The sequence below is a fragment of the Pongo abelii genome, chromosome X (assembly GCF_028885655.2).
Source record: "Pongo abelii isolate AG06213 chromosome X, NHGRI_mPonAbe1-v2.0_pri, whole genome shotgun sequence".
NCBI classification, from domain to species: Eukaryota; Metazoa; Chordata; class Mammalia; order Primates; family Hominidae; genus Pongo; species Pongo abelii.
The window spans coordinates 17434200-17448204 of NC_072008.2; the positions used below are offsets into that span (position 1 = coordinate 17434200).

General features: G+C 40.4%; 1 non-coding gene across 1 annotated transcript; it reads left to right on the forward strand.

The window, feature by feature from the left end:
* Nucleotides 1-249: 249 nt before the first annotated feature.
* On the forward strand, nucleotides 250-353 carry LOC112131187 (small nucleolar RNA U13). The gene has a single exon (XR_002913321.2). It is a non-coding gene; the product is annotated as a small nucleolar RNA U13 (small nucleolar RNA).
* The last annotated feature ends 13652 nt before the right edge of the window (nucleotides 354-14005 follow it).

Sequence of the window (14005 nt, forward strand, 5' to 3'; positions counted from 1 at the left end):
CAAAAATCCAATTACATTCTTTTATTTAAAAATATGCAAAGAAGTTATTACTGACTATAGTCATCCTATTGTGCTATCAATAGTAGGTCTTACTCATTCTTTCTATTTTCATTTGTACACAGTAACCATCCCCACGTCCCCCCCCACCCTCCACTACCCTTTCCAGCCTCTGGTAACCATTCTTCTACTCTCTATGTCCCATGTTCAGGATTTTGAGGAACTAAACATGTACATAAAATTCAAGTACATAGTTTTCTGTGGTTCATAAGCATGATTATTGGGTTTTCATGCTCATGTGTAAGATGTGCCTCCCTCAAACCTTGTTATGACGTTGGCACATTACCCATCTGATGTGAAAAAAATTACATACTATTTACTCTGATGAAGAATAAGGATGTAAGAGCCTGTTAGTAAAATTGTACGTTGTGTGTAGAATAACGTTTAAAATAATGTTATATGAGAAATAACTGTAGTTGCAGGTTCTCAATAAAATAGAAACATCCTTCACTGGTATGCAGGCTATTGAGTCACTATTTTACCTCCAGCACCTTAGTAGTTTCTCAAAGAATGGAGGGACCGAAAGTTAGAAGATTCTGTCTCAGCTGTTCTTACCCTTTCAGAATAGAATTCCAGGCAGAGATTAATTTGGGCCTTGAAAATCTTTCTACTTTTTTTCTGCTTCAGAATCAGACTTTTCTTTTTCTGTACCTACTTAGAGTAGGTAAGTTTATCCTAGTATGAGCAAAGACAACTAAGTAAGTAAGTGACAAACCAAAATGTAGCATAAAGGAGTTGTATGTATGCGTGTGATGCACACATATGCATGGAAGGGATGTACTTTACATTTGTTTTTTTGTTGTTGTTGTTTTTTTTTTTAATTTTAGTAGAGACGAGGTCTCACTATGTTGCCCAGGTTGGTCTCGAACTCCTTGGCTTAAGCGATCCTCCCGCCTAGGCCTCCCAAGATGCTAGGATTACAGACATGAGCCACCATGCCTGGCCACCTTTGTAATCTGCATAAATCTGGGCCACCCTAATGTTCACCTCCGCTTAGTGCATATTCAGAAGATACACTGCTCTAGCAATCCAAAATAATTGAAAACCTATTTAAATTGTTTACAGCAGTATCCACAAAATGTAAAGAGGGAATTCCATTCACAGCACTCAGCCAAATTCCTCTTCACTCACCTTTCATCATAACTTCATCATCACAACTATTGCGTTATGAGAAAAGCCCCATTTCTTTTCAATTTCTTTTCTCTTCCTTGAAGTTACGTACTCTCGACCCTTCCCATTGCAAACCAATCAAACTCTTTTCAGTTCAAGCCCTCACTCATTGGCCAGATATGTATGTTAAGGCCCAATAACTATTAGGCAAAGGCAAAATCCTTACTAGGCAGAGTTTTTATTTTGTTTTGTTTTCCTGTAATACATGCAGAAACAAAATTTCCAGACAACCTTTAAATGTCTGCTTACCCAGGCCTTTAATTTTCCCCCTCCAGTAAATATTTCACCATGTTCTAATGTGATAGATTCTAAATCTCCTCCACCTCCATCAATGAAATTATAGAACAGCCAATAAATGACAAGGGGTCAAAAGCAGGGAGACCTGGGTAGTCCAGGACCTAGCAAAGGAATTCTGCAAGTAATGGAGTGTTGCATTTGTTGTCAAAAACATGGTCACAAAAAGTACCGTCTCTTCTACTTGGCGTGGTTCCCTCGAAGCTGAAGTTTCCCAAAAAGTATTACTAAAGTCTCAAGAAAGAGCTACAGGAAGAACAAGGTGCATTAAGGTGTCTCTCTGCTTCTTAGAGCTGTAGAGTTTCCAAGGGCTGAGATACATCTAGATGGAGGAGGGGGCCCTGACTGCCTTGGGCAGTTTCTGTCCCTGCCTTTGCCCCTGCCCATGCCCCTCAATCTCTAAAGCCCAGACACCCCCTCCAGCAGAGTGATGAGCCTATTTTTAAAGACGAGGCATACTCTGAATGAATAATGACTTCTCTTTTTCTCTACCCTGTGCCAATCAGTGACTCATCAACCATTTTCTAAATGACTATGTTTTCATTCCCCAGTTTCCTTCACATTGCGATATTAGAGAAGATTAAATGCAGCCCCTAGCTGCCTCCCTCTGCTTTTCTGCGTCTTGTTTTAGAGATGTTAATGCCCCCAAAATAGAAGCATTTCGTTGAATACTGATCATTTAGTGACAAGTGAAAACACACACACACAGCCATGTTAGGGAAAGGTTTGTATGACTTCCAGGAGGAGGATGGGTAAAAAGAAAAGAAAGTGGTATCTTGGACTATGATGGCAAATGTGGTATCTCATCTGGACCTCATTCCCTGCCCCTCACTGGACTCCTAAATTTCCAGGCTGGGGCCCTTTATTAAGGAGCTACCTACACTTTGTATAGTCACTTTCTACTCCTTGCTATTCTCTTACTGCCAAATCGTTGTTTTCTTTTCTAGGGTTTTCTCTTCCCACTCCTGCTCCCAGACATCACTGTTTCCAAAATGAGGCTTGCCTTTTGTCCCAGGGGAAAAGGGAGGGTTTGGATGGTGAACATAAACTCATCACCATTTTTGGGCTAGTTATACTTCACTTATCCTGCTGCTGATGGGCCTGTGGTCCTATCTTCTTGACCAAAAAGAAGAAAAAAAAAAAGAAGAAAAGAAAAAGAAACCCAACAACCCAATCCCGATCCTTAGATGCCCCTCCTCTACTGTGCCAGGGATCTTCTATTTGTTCTTCTCCACCTTGCTCTGTGATCCATGAGCTTCATTTACATGGATTACATCAACAGAATTCTCTAGTCCACAGACTTCCAGATGAATTTGAACTGGGGAGAGTATCAGAAGTAGATTTGGTGGGTTGGGGGTGGGAGGACAGTGAGATTTAGGTATTTATTCTGCTCAGTTCCATCTTTGGCCTGATTCTGTCCCATGCCCTAAGGTCACTGCTTCTTTCAAGAAAACCTGCCTACATTACTCTCTCCTTCTGGTAACCACCCTTCCTTTGGGCCTAGGGGTGGTAACCTCTGCTGCTAAGTCCTGAGTCCTTGCATTGTGCCCACTTGCTGCCATTGTGTAATTAGTCCCTCAGTAAAAGAACACCAACATGGCACATGTGTACATATGTAACAAACCTGCATGTTGTGCATATGTACCCTAGAACTTAAAGTATAATAAAAAAATTAAATAAATAAGTACAATAAAAAAAGCAGAGTTCATTATTTGTTTACAGCTTTTCCAAGAAAGCCTTATCGAAATATAATTGCTATTCAATAAAGTGCACATATATAAGAAATTAACTGTACACTTATACGTGTACACTCATGAAATCATAATCACAATCAGAATAAAGAATATATCCTTCAAAAAAAAAAAAAAAAAGAATGCTCTTCAAATCATTAATCGGTTTCCTGTTAAGATCCCAGCTGGCCCTATCTTCACCTGTTCTCCGTCCCCACCCTGCCCTGTCGTCCTACTTTGCTCTGATTTTTCTCTCACTTCCTGCAGCATCTTCTGGCCTCCTTAGGCCTCTAGCATGAAGCACAGCGAGGCTTCTGAGGCATCTGCTGACCCTTAGAGAAACAGCATCAAAGGGGCACAGTGGCAGGGATGAGCCTTTCTGGAGCAAGAAGTACGGCCTCTCAGAAATCTTCAGACTTATGATCTCAACGTGTTGTGCATGAGCTTCAGTTGCTGGGGTTAAAGGATGAGGATTGATTTGGAGCTGGTATCCCTTGACTAGAGCAGTGATTGAAAAAAAAATGGAGCTGGATTTTTTTTATCATGGCTCAAGCCCTCCACATTACAATGTACCTGTCCTGAGCCTGCAGGACTTCTTCCTCTGTGAATCATTCCCAGATCATCTAAGGCCACAGTAAGCTCTACAGCAACTGCATCTCAATAATCATAATAATCATAATTATAATCATCATAATGGCTACCAATTACTGAATGCCAACTCCGAACCAGGCGCTCTGCCTGGTGTTTTGCTTCAGTAAACCAAATGGAAGTTTCCATCTCACTCTTAAGGGCTGGCTTCCGCACGGTATTTGAGAAAAGGTCACATTGAATCCCGATCCATTCCCAAGTTGTCCACTGGTGTCTCTTGGCTTCCCTGAGTCACGTGTTACTTCAGGTTCCACCAGGAGGCGCAAAGAACTTCACTGTGGGTGGAGGTCTGGAGCCCTAAGAGTGCCTGCACTTCGGTATGTCTGGGAGTTTTGCGGGGTGGGGGTGGAGGGGGGTGTAGTGATGATTGCCGAGTCCCAGCTCTCACTTTCCTTCCCGACACAGCCAGACTGTGATGCGGGTCTGTCAGTCTGTGAGGAAGGTTTGAGTAGCATCAAAGGGAAAACCGCCGTGAAGGGAAGGATGAAAAATCGCAGGACCCTTTGAGGTGTTTAGCTGTCACAGGGGGACTCTTAGAAGCACACCCCAGTTCATGTCCTGGCCCTGGTTCTCCGCCTCCACCTCAAGTCAGCTCTCTCTGTTGAAGCCCTTCCTTCTTCCACCTCTGCCTCTCCCCTTTTGGAAATGTTCATCCACTGGGACCGTTCTCACCCCCAGGATGCATCCCTCTTCCCCCAGCAGGACCCCTCCTCCAGTGTGAGTTAGTCAACGGGAGGACCTCTGCCCTGTCCCCTGGGTGGTATATATCTGTTCTCTCTCCCTCAAGACCTGCACGCTAAGGTGAGGGACAGATGCATGTCTTTACTCTTCAGCTTGTCTTGACAGTAGCTGTGGGCAGTGCTTTCTCTCTCTCTCTCTCTCTCACACACACACACACACACACACACACTTGCAGAGATCTCCCAAGGATAAATATTGATTCTCGGGGTCAACATAGTCTACACCTAGATGGAGAAAGAATTCTTTCCCTAAGTGCTTCCACACTTTGCAAGGCCCCTCTTCCGCAGTGAACTTGGTACTTCACATCATTATATGATAGCAGTTGGTTTGTCTATTCATTTTTCCCTTTCAAGTTGCTCAGTCTCAGCCCTTTGAGAATGGACTCTTTAATGGCCACCCCTTTCTCTATGCAAAGACCCAGTCCAGGTGGAGAGATGGCCAACTATATGAGATATTGCATTTCTTAGTTAAGGTCCCTCCTCTGCCCGATGGAGTGGGTTTGGTTTCATTCCTCCAGTTCCATATATCTTAATCTCTAGACCCTCACAACTTCCTGGGGTGGCTGAGATTCTTTTCCCACAATCTTTGCCCTAGTGAATGGCCCATCAATCTGGGGACCTAGGAATTGGCCTTTTCTCCTTTCATGCTGTAGCCCTTATATCACATACATTACCAAGTTCTGGTGATGTTAACTCCTTGACTGTTTCTAGAACCTATCTGCCTCTTTCCATTTCTCCCACTTCCACCACTCCCACCACTGCTGGCATGGTGGCTGCTAGTCCCTTCATCCCGTCATCCTTCCCATCCTTTATCTGCCATTGCTGTTCACTTTTTCACTACTTGTATGTGGTCATGCCTCCCCCAACTAAACTACAAGCCCATGAGGGCAAGAATTTTGTCCATCTGGTTCACTTCTGTATCCCTTGTGCCTGGCACAGTGCCTGGTAGGTAATAGGTGTTCAATACTTACTTGCTGAATGAATGAATACATTGTTGAGTCCAATTCACTTATCTCAGAGGCTGGGAGATAAAGCCCCTAGCACTGTCTTGTATACAGGAAGCTGTCGAAGAATACCTGTTGGATAAATGAGTATTTCTTTTGCTCAAGGCCATGTAGCTAATTAGTGGCAGCACTTAAATCAAGTCTTCTTACTCCAGTTGATTCATATTCTTGGCTGTACATTAGAAACACCTGGGGAGTTAAAAAAAATTCCTGATGCCCAGGCTATACTCTAGACCAATTAAAGTAGAACTTCTTGGTGGGGTCTAGATGTAAATATTTCTTAAAGCTTGCCAGGTGGTTCTGATGTTCAGCCAAGGTTGAGAACCTTATTAATCATGAAGTAGGGCCAAGGTAATCCCACACTCCTCACACTGCATCTAATAGAAAAAGTTTGAGAAAAATTAGAAACCTCACTGAGTGAATTGAACATTGAATGCCCTCAAATAGTGGTAGCTTGTGGGAGAAAGAGAGCACATCATCATGTTGGGTTGGGGCCATACCCTGGTAAGAACCAACATGTGTTAATCTCCAAAAGTGAACCCTGAGGGCAGAGAAATTGTTTTGTAAGGTGGGTGTGGGCACTAGAAGAAAATAGGTAATAAGAATGTATTCGAGACTGGTTACTGGGAAGCTATTGCCTAATAATCCCCTTAGACCACAGAAGAGTAACTACAGAGATTTGAGGTGGATTTTTTGTTTGCGTCATTTAAAATGGGCAAATCTCCAGCTGTGTTTACCAAGGAAACCCTTTTAGGCAATGATGGGTAATAGGTCGGAGGAGTTGTCTTCTCCCAGAAAAACATCATGTTGGATAGCAGTAGTACTTGGTGGTTCATATTATCCCAGAATTGCCAACCCCTTTGCTTGAGGCTTGTTTTCAGGACTGCCATATGTGAAGCTGGAAATTATGACTTGAAAGAGAAGTGAGAAAAGAAAGGATGGGTGACTTGCCCAAGGATTGCTTTAAGTCACTGAAATCACTGGGAGAGAATGCTGTTCTCAGAGTTCCCAATTTTGAGCCCCTGCTCCATCCTTGGGATGTTACCCTGACCACAGAGGGCCAATGTCATGCAATTAGAACTCCTTACAATGACAGTTTCTTAAATACATTACTGGGTTTCTTTAAATATGAGGGAACAGCAAAGTAAACCACTGTCCAATAGCTCAGAATTAGATTTTGTCTATTTGTAACATATATAATAAATAGATACTGACATTAATATATAAAGTACTTAAGTTAGGTATTATGACTCAATACAATGTTTAATCAAAATACTGTTTACATGGCCAATACTTCTATTTATAAATAATTGCCCAGAGGGATTTTGCAGAGCTATGAAGATGCATGGACTAGCCTGTCAATTTATTCTAAGTTTTAGCCATTCAAGTGGCATACATAGAAGAAAAAGACTAAGGAGGAAGAAAGATTATACCGATTCCAGGGCTTTACTAAGATGGAATCCTGTTTTGGGTGGAAAAACCAAGCCATAGTTATTGTAAAGCTGATGGAATTGGCCCAGATGGAAACTCAATTTCAGTAGCTTTTCTTACCTCCCAAGTCTAACAGTTCTCTCATGTTACCTTCATTTTACACATTGCTTTATTCCTCTGGTGTGGACATGATCTGCAGTGTACATTTCATGTGTTTTAACATGAAAAACAATAAACCAGCATGCAAGAATTCAGCATGGATTAATATTGAAAACATCAGTGGTTGGAAACATGCAATCTTGAAATCAGAAGGGTCATTTAGGTCAGTTCCTTCCCTCTAGGTATTTGAATGTTTAAACACCAAGATGTTGAGTTTGGAGACAGGTCATTGTAAAAGATCTCTAGGGCTAGAGAGTCCATAAACTCAATTCAGGGTTTCTACAGTCAAGAGACTTGTATCATTTGTTTATTTCATATCTTATCACCTTTTTTCCCTTGGGTGAAGCCCAATTCTTCTTGTTCAGAAAAAATTACAGTATAAGAAGATAGGTCCTAGGGCAGAGGAAGGTTTCATAGGCTATGGGACACTAACAAGGTAGTCTTTGGCAAAAAAGTGGTCACCTTAGGGCTGTGCAATGAAAGAGTAGGGAAGAGTGGGGCAATGTTCTACTTTTGAATACTTAAGAACTGTTATCTAATTATCTACTAATATGATAAAAGATTAAGTTCCCAAGGCATGCTACAGCTGCAAATTGAGCTTATGGCAGAACAATCATAGTTACTCAGATCATATGTGATTTCAAAAATCAGCTATCTCAGCATTTCCATTTTATGGACACTTGAATCCCTTTGAAAGTAATGCCATCTTTCCAGTTCCTTAAAATATTAAAAGATCATTTTCTTCTTTTTGTATGGTAAATAATTAAAAAACCCAATTTTAAGCAAATACTGTTTAAGTTTAGGTTAATAATTGATTAAACAAGTAATTAAAACTTACTAGGAAACACACAATGTAATTTTTTACTACTATTCATAATCTATAAAAACAAATTTTAATATTTTCCTATTTAACAAATGACATTATTTATTGGCCTTAAATTGCTTATATAATAAAAACTAGACTGTCAACAAATTAAATTGACATATTATTTTGTATGTGGTTCTGGGACTGAATGTACATCAAAATTCAGTAGAAATTTAAATCTATGTTCAAACATCAAAATAGACAAAAACTGTTTTCATGACATGATGTTAATAATTTATTTTGTACTTTTTATATATAACACACTTGAAGGTTTTTAAAAATGATAATGTAGGATAAAAGTTTTAATGCTATTTTCCATGAGCACAACAAATCACAGTGTGAATAGTTTTTATTTAGTGCAAATGCAAAATGGTAAAATTATCACTATACTTTCTAAATTTAACATTAATTATTGAGGTACCAGAAACATCCTGATGAGTACATAAGATTTTGATAAGTTGAATACTGATCTAGAGGAGATTATCATAATTATTCCTGTTTTTATGCTTCACATTAACTTGTGCCTCAATATTAAGAATCCTTATGCATCTTATCTTATGCACTGGCCAATTGAGGGTCAAATTATGATTAGTAGTTAAAACTATTAGCATGTTACACTGGTCAGAACCAACAAGGTGGCTAGCTATGTTTAGTTGGATGATGATATATTGTGTGAGTTATAAGCAAGCCCCTCTAATTTCTACTAACCTTAATTCAAATGGGAATGTTTTCTGATGGTTTGTTCCAAAGGAGAAATGCAATAAATTCTATTCCTTATTAATTAAAGAAAAATGGCAACAGACACTGCCTTAGATCAGGATCCCAGGAGCAGAACCTGAGGTGGGGAATTTTCAGTGCAGATGATTTAGTCAGATAATGCTCCCAGGAGAAACCTGTGAAGTATGAAGGAAGCAGAGGTGGCAGGGGAAGGAGCTAAGCAAAGATGTGGATTCAGGAGAAGGCCAGCCTCAGCCTGATGCCATAGAGAGTGCTGGAGTGTGAGTACCAGCACAGGGTTTGTTTTGCACCCTACCATTGAGTCATTGGCCATGGGCTTCCCTTCTTGGGGGATATAATCTTCCAGGTGGGACCCTCTGAGATACAGGAAATCCTCCAGAGCAGGGTGCACCTGTGAGCAGTTAACATCCACAGCCATGGGGGCTGAGTGTGCTGGCTGGGTGAAGGGAATCTGGAAGGGGAATCAACCATCATCTGCTACAGACATAATTTCTTTTTATTATTTTAAGTATATAAACCCAGTAGAAGCAGCTCCTGAATACATAAACTGTTTGTTGTGCCTGTCTCTCCCTAATTGGAAGTTAAGCTCCATAAGGGCAGGTCTTGTTCTCATTAGTTTGCAGATGATTCCTTGGTTCCTAGAATAGTCACAGACACATAGTAGGTATTTGTTGGATAACATCTATGGAATGAATGAATGAGACAGATCCAGAACCCTCATCTCCTGAATTTTGTAGCATTGCTTTGTAGGGAATTGGTACTCCTGCCAGTCAGAACCACATCTGACTGCTTGTACAGTGGCCGACCCAAATAGGGGCATTTTTCTCATAAATACAAGAAATCTGGAGTGGGGCAAATCCAGGTATGGGAGGACACTTGGCTTTATTATTTATAATCCAGGAGCCTTCTCTCCTTTACCATCCTTTGCATGTGACTTTTATCCTCATGTATGACACAGTCACAGGATGGCCCTTCCATCTCAGTCTGGATTCCATTCCGGTGTGTGTGTGGGGGGTGGGGGGAGATGAAAAGGGAAGGAGCAGGAAGCAGCAGCCCCTGTATCAGGAAAACAGAAACATTTCCAGAAATCTCTAGCAGATTTCCATGTAGATGTCCTTGTCCAGAACTGTGTCATCTGGCCAATCCTGAATGCAAGGGAGTCTGGGACTATGAGCAGATTGGCTGGTGACATTGCCACACAGGACAAAATTGGGATTGTGTTAGGAAGGAAGAAGGGGATAATGGGTGTCTGCCACTGTAACAAAACTACACCAGGCCTATGGGTGTGTGAATACAAATACCCAACAGCAAAGAAGGCAACATTCAAATAAAAATGGAAAATAATTTTAAAAACTCAAAATCCCTTCTTTCTTCTTTTTCTGCTTCTCTATCCTTTTATTTTGACTTTCTTAGCAACCAGAGGTGAAGTTGTCCCCAAAGTCAGTAGGCAGGAAATACTTTAAACGTGTTTCAAAACAGATCAAAATGAAGCTGTAACTAAGGCACTTGCCTACAGCCCTTTTTTTCAACAAAATTCTTGTACCACTGTTTATTTTCATCCTAGTGGCCTGGTATTCCATCTGTACACTAGTGAGTGTGTAGGATGGTCACCTTTTAAATTCTTTTTCTCTACAGTAGGAAATTCAGACTCCTGCAATGTTTCTGCTAGTGTTGTCGTTACTATAGGAGACTCCTAGCTGCTATTGTGCTTTATAGCAAGTCTTGAGTTTCTCCATGGAGAAGGTTTTATTATTTCCAGACTCTTATTGAACCCATTATGAGGCCATCGAGACAGGATAAGAAATAAAAATGACTACTTCGTGCACTGGGCTCTTATTCCTGCGTCTTTACAATTGAAGTGGAGAAAGAAAACACCTCCGAAAAAATAATTTAAGAGGCATGGCTGGTTGGTTGTCTCAGATTTGATCCCAGGAGTCCTGTAGTTCATGCACAAATATGAAAAGGACCACATAAGTACATTTTAGTGACATTTTTTAGTTACAAATCTCCTGGTGACAAAATCACCTTTCCCATTAAGGGTCATCTGGGTGCACAATTTAAGGGTTGGCCTTTCTATTAAAGTGCCTTTGCTCCAAGAGTTCTGAATTTCCATTTACAGAGGAGTTCTTTCTCTGAGTGTGTGATCATGCTGGGTTTGAAGTGGTGTGTTGATATTTTTGTGCCTTTGTGTTCCCCATTCATAAAATTGGCTGTAATTTTGGTTGTATTGATGAGGAGGCACTGAGTCAAATATCCTGGCCCCAAGAGGGTAAGACACCATTTCTGCAAGTAGATTTGTTAGCTAAGTTCATCAGAAGGGTATAACAGTTCCTTCCGAAGAATAAGACTCTCACCTAGTATTGCTAGTTGGCCAGATATTGTTTTTGTTGTTTGTTACAGCTTGTCTAATGCAATATCATATATTATTATCCAAGTGAGCGTCTTACAGTGATGTTAACTTGTTATACACCCACATAAAATACATTATTCTCTGGTTTTCTTATTAGATTTACTAACATGTCATTGTTGTACCATTAACATTTAACAGCCTAGGAAGAGGAAAGAACATGCTATATTATACAACTCTTGGCAAAGCCAACACTGATATAGAGAAGTCATTAAGCTTCGGGAAGTTTTTACTTTCTTGTATGCAATTTCTTATCATTAATATACAGTTTGTATTCCTCCCAGGCCCCCTGATTTTGTAAAGGAAATAGAAGGAGAGAAAGGGGGAGGGGAGCCAGGAAGAGCCATTTCTAGTGCGTGCACTTACATCAGTGATTAATCAAACTAATGGGGAGTTCTAATTCGGTGCTTTGCTACCCTTAAGCCCTGTAATTGCGGTGTCTCTGAACCCAAAGGAAACACGTTGCGCTCTGCATGCCCAGGCGCATAGCTTTTAAATCTTCATAACTCTGTAATTACTACAGTGCTTTCCTTCAAATCTGGCTCAATTTCACTTCCTTAATGAGCACCACAATCTTGATAAAATTTGAAGTTTGCTGCCTCTGCTGTTCACAAGGACTCAACCCCAGACTGATAATGTGAGTTGTAGATTTTACTCCCTCAAGTTTCTCTCCAAAAGAGCTGATTTATTACAGGACCACCACAGTCAAAAGGACTTCCTCTGAGTCAAGGCCAGCACTGGGTGTTTTCATCACAGAAGGGTGCTTGGGGAGGAAATTCTGAACAGTTAAAAAGTGGGGAGAGCTTATGAACCCCTGGAGAATGGCCGTTTAGCTTTATTAGCACCCTGTGCCCTAGAGACTGTGGTTCATCCTATCTAATTGAAGACTTTTCTTCATAGGAAATATATTAAAAATCTTCCACTTCCTCTTTATAAACTGAGCCCTGCCAAAGAGTGAAAATTATAAATCAGCTATTTTTTAAAAGAAAAAAACCAACATAATTTCCACATTATTTCTCCTACCACCTGGTTTTCAGGGTTTTTAAAAGACTTGTTGGGAATGCCATTTAGTGATTATAGTCAAAAGCACATTTTCTCCTGCAGCTGGTTGGAGGGTGCCTTAATTTTAGCCACTGTTTTGTTTTTAACCATGTAGCGCTGCCTCGTCTTGGCTTTGGTCTTTCCGTTTCTAACCTGTGAGAACCAGTGCCGAAGCTTGCGTTGTCTTTAGAATCCCTGCTCCAGTCTATGTTCCCTCCAGACAGTGTTAATCGCTCTGGGATTCTGAATAGCACTTAATTCTTATCTCTATTATAGCTTGCCTGGCGTTGCACTACAATTATTTGTTTACGTGTCTGTCTACCCCACTAGACAGCACCCTTTGAGAGCAATGTTTATGTCTTCTTTCCTTTTATATCTCTGGCATCTCACAGAGGCCTAAGCACCCAATAAATGTTTGCACTCAGTAAATGGAAGCATCCGGTCAATGTTTGTTACATCACCAAAGGAACGAATAAGTGAATGAAACTCCATTGTTGTTTGCTATCACCATCTGCTTTAATTCTGTCAGTTATTCTGAGTTACTTATTTGCAGTTCTGACTAAATCCAGATTTGGCATGTTTAAAATTATATTCAGTTGTAAAATGTGAGGCTAGGATTTTTGAAGATTAGAGAGAAGTAAGAATTTCTCCCACAGGAAACAATGTGAGTAATCAACAGTTCTCTGCAAAGGAAGATAAAAAGGCTGGTTGGAATAGTCTTTGTATTCACAGTCTTTGGCATTTTGGGAAAACCATTTTAATAGCATTATTTTTTCTGCCCATGTTTTCCTATCAATAAAATGCAGAGAGAAACCCCTGTCCTTCACACTTGATAGACTAAATGAAGATTTTTAAGGAAGAAAAGCACAAGCTGAAACAAGGGAAAACCTTCAATGGTGGTATATAGTCTTTTTTCTCCCTCGAAACTATACACATGGTAGTTATCAATATATGTGTAAATATATTTATGTGTATGGTGGATTAATATTTTGATGTATTAATGAATATGTTTCTCTCCCAGTGTTTCATGGGAATACCTGTACACAAAGCCACATTCAAGGTTCCTGAACTGGAAGAACTTGGACTTTAGAGTTGCAAAAAGTAAGCTATGAAGGCTTTGGACATCATAAACCACACATATGGAAGAATGCATGCTTCCTCATTCAAGATGGCATACAACCATGGGCTGTGAACTTCCTCCCATGAGCCAGCAAAACTAAAGGAAAGAGGGATTTGGGGACTCTCAGAGCTCAGCAACTAACATTAAACTTCGGAGAAACTCTTGGAAAGCCTGACGATGGTGGCCTCCTGGTGTGGGAGAGAGAGGAGTGAGTAACATCTTTCTGTGACCCTTCAGTCGGCTATGTGTATGAGCTCTTTCCATATGTTTTAAGGCTCTCTGAAGTTTATCCTTTATTTTTCCCTTAAGGTGTTGTTCTGTACTGTAACTTTATTTGTAAGTACGGTTTAAGTGTAGGATAGCCATGAGCTCCAAAAAGTTTTCTGCTTCATTGTGAACCACATGACTCTCCAACGATTTCCCAAGAATGACAACCTCACCCTCCTCCACTCCTCACCACCCAGTTTCAAATCTGCTCTTCTTCCTTCATGAGATATTTTAACATTGCATTTTAAGTACAAACTATATTTATTTACTTTCAAATTGTAGCCCTTCACCTATGTAAACTTACTATATTTTTCTATCTGTGAAATGGTTTAAG